This window comes from Sorghum bicolor, chromosome 5 (genome assembly GCF_000003195.3).
Source record: "Sorghum bicolor cultivar BTx623 chromosome 5, Sorghum_bicolor_NCBIv3, whole genome shotgun sequence".
In the NCBI taxonomy this organism is placed as follows: Eukaryota; Viridiplantae; Streptophyta; class Magnoliopsida; order Poales; family Poaceae; genus Sorghum; species Sorghum bicolor.
The window spans coordinates 5,150,530-5,160,081 of record NC_012874.2 but is presented as its reverse complement, the minus strand read 5'-3'; the positions used below and the strand labels follow the sequence as shown (position 1 = coordinate 5,160,081).

At 42.3% G+C, this 9,552-nt stretch overlaps 1 long non-coding RNA gene across 2 annotated transcripts; it reads left to right on the top strand.

The window, feature by feature from the left end:
- Positions 5,085 to 8,551, top strand: LOC8070687. 2 transcript variants are annotated; one of them, XR_002452880.1, is made up of 3 exons: positions 5,085 to 5,194; positions 6,993 to 7,629; positions 8,321 to 8,551. It is a non-coding gene; the product is annotated as an uncharacterized LOC8070687 (long non-coding RNA). The 2 variants fall into 2 exon arrangements; XR_002452879.1 differs by lacking the exon at positions 5,085 to 5,194 and adding an exon at positions 5,657 to 5,780.

The following is a 9,552-nucleotide window of genomic DNA, read 5'->3' as shown; positions in this document are numbered from 1 at the left end:
ACCACGGTTAAGGTTGTGCCTATATAAGTAGCAACAACCCCCTTCTTCTTCCCCATGGCTCCTTCTCCGTTTATTAGGGTTTTGACCTCAAAACCCTAATATTTGATATCTTAGAGGGGAGAAGGTTTTCCCTTTGATTTGGTGAAGGGGGGCACTGGAAGAGGTGGATTTCTTACTCTCTAACTCTCATTTTCTCTCTTTTGCATTATTTAAGTGGTTTTGAACTAGATCTAGATCTAGATCCAAATGGAGAAGAGAGAAAACTTTCTCTTAATCTTTCTGTTGTTTTCATATGGCTTCATTTATTTTTCTCCCTTTGTGTGTGCAAGGTGGTCATGGTCATCATGGACAGGGAAACGAATGTTTAAGATACCGAGGGTCAGCAACGATTTGGCTTTTTCTGGGACATGTGAGAAAGTTTTGTTGCCACTATGAAAAAGCATCGTGTGCGTTTGGGTGAAGAGCGCATCATTTGTCCGTGCAATAGCTGCAAGAACAACCTTCTCCAGGAATATAACATGATGCAGTCTCACTTGATCAAGCATGGCTTCATCAATGATTACACCGTCTAGAAGTATCACGGTGAAGAAGTAGATCTGAGTGTGACCGGTGCATCCGGTGGAGGTAACTTATCGACGGTCAATGATGGGGGATGACAACCATCTGCAGCGGTGGGCGGTGATAGTGTGAACCATGATTACATTAGCCTCCATGATCTGATTGGAGATGGTGGCAGTGATGATGATGAGCAGGGTGTGTTGTCTTGCGGCCGGAAGATGGGGAGATTTGTTTAAATGTTGCAAACTGTATGGATCAAGATGATGTTCTATTTGGAAATTAGAAGTGGTTGGAGAATTTAAAAGAGATGAAACAGGCAGCAATTGACCCCTTGTATGAGGGTTGTCCGAAGCATTTGATGGTGTTGCATTTTAAACTCCAGTTGCTCATACTGAAGGCTCACCATGGGTGATCCGACATGTGCTTCAATGACCTGTTAGAGAGTCTTGCAGACTCATACCAGAGTGTAACAAGGTGCCTACCAATACCTACTGAGCAAACAAGATGATCTAGCCAGTGGCGATGACGCTTGAAAAGTTTCATGCATGCCCTAACCACTGTATTCTATATCGGGGTAAGAATGAGAACTTGCAGAGCTGTCCACAATACGATGCGAGCCGATACAAAAGCAATTATGGTTGTTGTGCAGACATGGATGATGAGAGACCAACAAACATAGGGAAGAAGAAGGCAAAGATCTAGACAGCCAAGAAGCATATCCCATCTCCTGGGGACGAGGAAGAAGAGGGTTACATGCAGAGGAAAAGCCCTGCACTGTCATTGTGGTACCTACCAGTGATCGATCGCCTATGTGCGCTATTTGGGAACCAAGAGGATGCCCAGCTAGTGTCCTGGCATGCATCAGCAGAACAAATGAAGGATGAAGGCAAGCTACAACACCCCTCCAATGGCAAGCAGTGGAAGCGGTTCGACGCCAAGTTTCTGAAGGAGTTTGGTAATGAGGCGAGGAATGTTAGGTTCGCACTAAGTACCGATGGGATGAATCCATTCGGTGACCTCAGAAGCTCCCACAGCACTTGGTCGGTCATCCTCACAACCTACAACCTACCTCCCTATCTATGTTAGAAGCGCAAGTATCTTTTACTAACCATGATTATTTCTAGACCAAGGCAGCCAGACAATGATATAGATGTGTTCCTAGAGCTGCTCATGGAGGACATGAAGATACTATGGAAAAAAGGTGTCAATATGATGGATGTGTCATGAAAGGAGTACTTCACTCTTAAAGCTATCATCATTGTCACCATCATCGATTACCCTAGCCTTTTTTCACTATCGGGCAGATCAAAGGTAAGTCAGGTTGTGTAGTCTGCATTGACGGTACATGCTACACTTATCTTAGTGCATCTGAAAAGTTGGTCTACATGAGGCACATGTGATTCCTTGACAAAAAAAACTTAGGTACCAACACCCTTCAATGAATCAGTTCTTCGATAACTAGGCGGAACCTCAAACCGATGAGCCCGAGAAGACGAGTTATGGGCAAAAGGTGTTTGACATGGTCAAGGGCGTACCCTTTGAGTTCGAGAAGAAGAAGGAAGATGAGCAAGGTGAGACCATAACAAGGAAGAAGAGGAAGCGGGGTACGATGGAAGAAGAAGGAAAGCCTACCCCTGCCGTTCCTTTCAAGAAGCAGTTGTGTTTCTTCAAGTACCTGTCATGTTGGAAGGAGCTAGATACGCCTCATGTCATCGATTGCATGCACCTAGAGAAGAATTTGCTTGAGAGCACGATTCGGGTCCTATGAGACATCAAGACTAAGACGAAGGATGGTCTAAAGTCACGTCTAGATCTTGTGAACCAGAACATTAGGACTGAATTCATTCGACACCGGCCGCACAGAGCGGGAAGGTGGACCTTCTTGGTGTGAGCTACAACCTCATGACAGATGAGAAGTGGGACATGTCCCTGTGGCTTAGAGGTGTGAAGGTGCCAACTTGTTTCTGTTCCAACATCAAGAGCCTAGTCTCAATGAAGGACGTCACACTCACCAGCTTCACTGCACATGACTGTCATGTCATGCTCATAATTTTCCTCCCAATTGTGATCAAGGCTATCGATCCAGAGTACATGAAGACAATAATCACACATCTAGGTTACTTCTTGAACTTTATCACACAAAAGGTTATCAATGAAGTTGAGCTGCCAACACTAAAACATTTCATCGTAGATACTATTTGCTAACTCGAGATGTGCTTCCCGCCGTCTTTCTTCGATATTATGCCACACCTGATGCACATGGTTGATTAGATACAGGAACTTAGGCCTGTCTACTTGCAGCAGATTTGGACGTATGAGAGATTCATGTCGACCTTGAACAGATATGTCAAAACCATACTTGCAATAGCTACTAGGTTTGCCACTTTTCATATTTGAAGACTTGATATTAATATTGTTTCAATGGTAAAACTTGAGTGTCACGGGCCACTGGATTGTATTTATGATCTATCCTCAGGATAGAAAGGTTGTCCTATTCGACTCCTTGCGAGATTCAAACAAAGAAGGGTTCAAGCATTTCAAAAGCGCCCTGCGATAGTTAGTGACGACACACCTTCTTTCATGCACTCAGTACATATCAAATATTTTGTTGACAATAGTAGTTTTCGTACAACGTTTACCAAAAGTATGTGGAAGACCCCAGCTGCTATGATCGGAGGTCCAAGAAAGACAAGCAAAGTATGGCCACAAACTAGCGGTGAGGCGAGAATTCCCGGTACTTACTCCTCCTGCCTCTAGTTCTAGTACTACTGATGGTTGTCTTGTAGGGATACTACTACCAGCCGTAATTCTCATGTGTTACTTTCATCATGCATGTAGCGCTAAGCAACCTGAAGGCTCAGTCTTGTGTGAGTACTATACTTGTGAATACCTCAGGGCTTGCGAGAAATTCAACAATAGCTAACGGTAGCTATAGAAATCCCAAAGTTGGTGGGGAAAAGGAAATGATTGAACAAAGGGCCATCATGCAAACAATAGCTGACATTTGTAAGTTTGTCACAGATCAATGTTGTCATGTTGACGGACAGTTCTTTTATACTGGGAGCGAGCTAGCGCGAGAGAAGTTCGAGAAGCTACGCAACTGGAGAACTAGCAGTTTAGATATGAACGACTATAAGTTGTCGGATATTTTTGAGTGAACATTATTTAGATATGCTTTTTATGAACATTGTGTACATTCATGTAATATGAATGTTGTGTGACATGCATGGACCGTGCAATGATAAAGATGACATATGGATGTAATATATGTGGTTACTCTTTATACGTATGTCTTTTGCTTTTTATATGTTTCAATCTAACAAATTTTGGATTCAAATTTGAAAATAAATTGAAAAAGGATTTTTTTTAAAAAATCTGGATACACTTAAAGGAGACGGGAAAAATTACAAAATTCATCTCTGTTAATTCATTAAACAAGACGACAACTTAGAAAAATTGCCTCTGTTAATAAATTAACCAAGGCAGTCACCTTAAGGCAACCGCCTCCGTTAATTGTATTTACCAAGGCGGTTCCTTTATAGCGCCCGCCTCGGTTAAGGCTACGATTAATCGTGACCTTTTCTCCAAGGCGGTTGACTTGCCCGCCACGGTTAACCTATTTTGCCCACCACGGTTAAAAATAGTGTAGTAGTGTGGCTCAATTGCTAAAGAAATGGGCACCGTACCGCGGCCAAAATACACAACCTAACTTAAATGGTAGGTTCATTTTTGTTACTCTTCTTTGCAACGCACACTGTTTCATAGCTGTGTTCAAACCAATTTGCCTTTAAATGTATCCGTGCCCATCATGAAAGTGTTTCACTTGAATGAAACTGAATGAGGTCATTACATATTGATACCACAACTTCATTGGTAATTAACCACAAAAGAGAACATGTAATGATGTTCTATTTGTATGCCCAATGTTGTTGGAACATATATCATTAGGATAGAACAGTACACTACATAAAAAGCAACGTGCTCACTTATGTGTATGGTAACGACTTAGTATCAAAGAAAAAACCCAACTATACATAGCAAAAAGGAGCCATCAGGAGTAGTTATACAATGAGATGCTTTCTTTGCATACCAAGTATAAAAACAGTTTAAGATATCAGCGTGGGCCATGGATGTAGGCATCATGCAACCTATTATTTATCAATTGACAGATTTAGTTTATTCTCTAAAAGGCACAAGAGAAGCCAGATAACTTGTGTATTATCGGTGCACATATTTCTCTAATAGTATGTAATCTGAGGCTAATAATTTAATTATTTTGTTCCTTGCTAATTAATGAGATAATTTGAATTGCAAGAAAACTGCAAACATTAATGGATTATTGATATATAAGGCCATATTTATTACATGCCACATTTCAACGGTCCTGGGCTTTTGACGAACATAATGACCATGGGCCAAGGCTAATATAATCCACCACTAATACAAGCCCAACAAGAGCCCACAAACTTCTAGGGTTTTTCTGCCCCACCTGCTATAAATACTGCCCCATCCATAGAGTATGAACACATTTTCCCCATTCCCCATTTTCTTCATCTACTCCTCAAATCTTTTCTGTTGAAACAAGGAGATCTACAATCATGAAGCTGTGATTTCTATCTACAGGGAAAGACCACAGGTGAGAACTCATACATGCGTGATGCATCAGATTCATCTCTGAATTGCTCATTTGTGCTATCTGCTATCTAGTTCAGGGAAACAACTAGATAAGTTTTCTCGAAGTAGTTTTTATAGTGTTTTTTTCGCTACAATCAATCTTCACAATAGTTTATCTCCACCACCAACCATTCTTAAGGGCAAGAGTTTTGGTTAATGCCTAGGATTAACCGAGGTGGTCACAATCAACTACCTTGCCAAATTGATTTACAGAAGACCCACCATAGTTAATATTCTTGAGGCTCAGAAAAAGCACATATCAGATGGGTTTATATATATAGAGAAGGGAGCTAGGGTTTCCCCAACTTAACTGTCACTCCTTCCCTCAGCCTGACTCCTCTCCAGATCTCCCCATTCCACCACCCCTCCATCCACTATCTCTCTCTCTCTCCCTCCCTCCACTCTCTCCCTCTCACTCCCCACAACTGCAGCAGCCCTTACTCTCTCTCCCCACGGCGCACTTAGTTCCTCCACCAAGCAGAGGGCCAGCGCGCCTCCTCTCCCTCCCTAGCTGGCTGCGTGGATCTGTCGCAAATCCAGTGGAAGAGGTATGTCCTCATCCTCTCTCTCTCTCTCTCTCAGACCTAGGGAGGATCCGTCCCTCACGCTTTCTCCCTTGCAAATCCGGTCGCGTGACCATCTTCTCCCTCTAGTGAGCCGAGCAGCCCCATGGATTCAGCTTCCCCGGTAGAGGATCGGGAGGTAGTGAGTGTTTGGAGGCTATAGTTGGCTTCCCTGGCAGCGGATCAGGCGGTGGGGAGCGTGTGGAGGCTAGATCCAACTTCCCCAGTTGTAGATTGGGCGGCGGTGTAGAAGGAGCGTGCAGTGGCAGTGGCGGTGAGGCCCAGATCCAGGCCATGTTGGGTTGCAGCTTAGTTATTTTTTGTTTTTAAATTTGTTTTACCGAGGCAGTTGTGAGGCCCGCCTCGGAAAATCAGCTTTGCTAGCCTCGGTAAAAGATTCCTGTAGTAGTGTTTATGTCTGTTTTTATTGATCTGAGGAGACCTAGATTCATTCTTTGAATGTTAAAAGTATATAACATCGTCACTAGGGCACTTTGGATGGCCCTATCTTGAGCTTATGTTTTAGAAAGATGGTTGGGGATGGCATGTCGTCATCCCCTTAAGTAGGGGATGCAAGTGTGGTTTCTTCAGCAAGGTGGTAACACTGCTAGCAGTCAACTGATGGCTGCTGGGGTCCAAGTATGGGGCCAGAAGGAGTAGTGTTCCTACAGTCAGATTTAATAAAACAGCACCTGGGGCGGCATATTGTGGCGGGTCGACCATGCCTTCTGATTAGATTGTTTTTGTGTTTACACAATACTTTACGCACCATCTGGTAGGATTTGGAGAGAATAAATTAAACATGGATGACAATGCATCTACTTCTCATTTGAAAAATGAAATTACAGACAATGAGAAATTTTATTCAAACTAATTTGAGACAACAAGACTGAAATGAAAGAGACTGAATGAAACATAGATGACAGTGCATCTTGAGTCTCATAAGAAAATGAAAAAGAAAATGTAGAAGATAACATGGTCCAACAGCTGAAGTTAAGATTTTTTTCAAACTCATTATATGTATATAGAAGACAATGAGGCTGAAGAAAATGAATGTTGGGTCAGCTTCTGGTAGCCATAAAATTTAAAATTCCACTTCTATATGATATATTTATAGAATCGTTAAGTTCCAAGTGCTCTGCATTTATAAAGTATGTTATGTGTTTACAATCTATCTAATTTCTTTCCACTTTGCAGTGTTGAATCCATCCAGTTTTGTTTATTGCCCCTGTAGTACCATCCCATTGTGAACTAAGGGAAGGATTCTTATTCAAGACGCATCATATCAATGGAACAACAAGCTGATTCTCTTAATACTGCCATCCCTACTGCATTTGCCCCTGCAGTACCATCCCATACCATCAATGCTTTTTCCATCAATGATATTCCACACCCGGTTGATCACACAGGAGGCAGAGAAATCATTGTTTGCGCCCTTGCTGCTCCTGACAATCCAGTTCCTGGTCCATTTAGTGCAAAGCGCAAACGTAGAACGTTCTGGACAGCATGTCCAAGTTGCAAGAAAAAGAACAAACATTCGATAGAGTGCCTTGGTTGCAACATTCCATGCCTTCAATGCAGTGAAACATTCAAGGCCATTGAAGTATCAAGACCTCGAAACCAACATGCAACCACTACAGAGAATGTTCACTCTGGAGCAATTGTTAGGTCTCCAGGAACAATGGTGGAACCTAGCAAAATGACACTAACTGTGGAGACAATCACCGAGGATGAGATAAAGGAGCTTTTGATGTCCAAGGGCAGGAATATGGTGGTAGAAGCAACAATCAAACGGAACAATGTGAAAAAATAAAAGTGAGAAGCCAACCTCAAGGTAATATTTATATTCGTTTGTAAATGTCCTATTACTATTGTTCGATGAATTTGTGTTACTTGTAGTACAAATGGTTTTCTGTTCTAGTCACATGGCTGCATAATTCCAAAAAAAATTCAGCAATATAAATATATCGTTCTTTTACAGGTTGTCTTATTAGTGCACAAATTATCTACGTTAGTCTAATGAGTAAAAATACATGTTTTGCAAGCATTAACTATGACAATGTTGTGTCTCTATGATCCTAATTAATCAATTACTCTTATGTTATAATGGTTACCTACAATATGATATTATAGCCTGCAGTGTGAAACAACCGATAAGCATTCTGCACATCTCCAGATTCGACATGTCTTATTACTTTGTTATATTACAAGTCCATACGATGAATATTTGTGTGGTATGAGCATGCATTATACTATTTTGTGTGGTGTGAGTATGAATTATGTCATCATATTAGACTAAATTTGCAATTTATCTACTACTTTTGACACACATACCGCCTTCTGTAGAAATATGAAAGGCTTTTGTGCTGACTTATTTGCTTCAGAAATTTATATTGGATGAAATAACATTGCTAGAAATATGATATCTTTCATTGATACCTTTGTAGGAATCCTCTGGTTATGATTACCGGCTTTAATTTTATGGCTAACTCTTGTTCATGGTTTGTTTCTTGTGGTTGCTGTAGGGAGAGAACACAATGGCAGCACTGAAGGACCTGTGTGTTCTATTCAGTTTCAACATCCCAAGAAGTAATTCCCAAACAATGATTCTGCTATGAGGAGTGCTCATCTGAAGTTTCTGAGTCGATTTTTTTGTTACATCCAATAATTTTTATTTTATAACAGTGTTGTTGTGGGGGGGGGTGTATAAATGGATCTAATACCCTCGACTATGCTTTTGCATTTTTTGGGAAAGAATATTGTTTGGTGCTTTTGTCAAAATTTAGTATACCTGCATTGTACTAGTTGCCTCCAGTGGATCTCTCGTCGTTGATGGAGTGGATGGTGTGGTCTGCTCTTGTGGATCCTATGTCGGCGGGGAAGGGCATGGTGCAATCTACTTGAGTGGATCATTTGCCGGTGGAGGATTACATGGTGCTGCTGTTTCCTCTTGTGGGTTGCTTGTTCATGGAGAAATACCTGGCTCATTGTCATTGTGATCCATGGGAAACGGCGAGCATTGTGGTGTCCGATCCAACATGATGACACCTTGATTCTAGAGCATGAGGTTGCCATCTCCAAGCTAGTCCGATCTAGAGTAGGCAGGTCGAGCTCATCCATGAGATGATCTGGGTGAACTTCTTGCACCAACACCCTGGCACAGTCGGCCAGCATTGTATTTTTGTGGAACACGCGGCCCAACATTGCCATTCCCTTGGTGGCATTGCTTTCAACTTCTAACTACACAGCATATCTTCGAAGATATCATTGATCAGCAAGATCTGGACTCCTCCGGTCGCCTATGACCAGGCGTTCACGTCCCTCCAGCTCATTCTGGGACATGGCTTGGACACGGTCACAGTGCACGTGGTTATCTAGTGCCTCATAGAGCTGGTCCCTCTGTTTGCGATGGTTGAACAACTCGCGCTGCTCTAATGCAGGATCTGCTAGGATCCTCACCTCTGCCTCCTCGGTCTACATCCCATTAAATTTCATCTACCCCTCCTGTTGCCATTTCAGCTTGGGGGCTTTGAGGTAGTCCCTTGTCCACTCATTAAGGCCCTCATACTCCATTGGCAGTCCAGCCTCAGCTGCCGCCATTTCTTCTCGTGCCACTATATCTTCCTTCTTAGTAGCATACCTTGTAGTGTCCAGGTGGTGGTGGTACATGTTCTTGTTCACCAGCGCAAAGAACATCTCGCCCTTGGACATTGCTTCTTTGCTCGTTTATTCTTGGGCAAATGTTTCCTAAACCCGA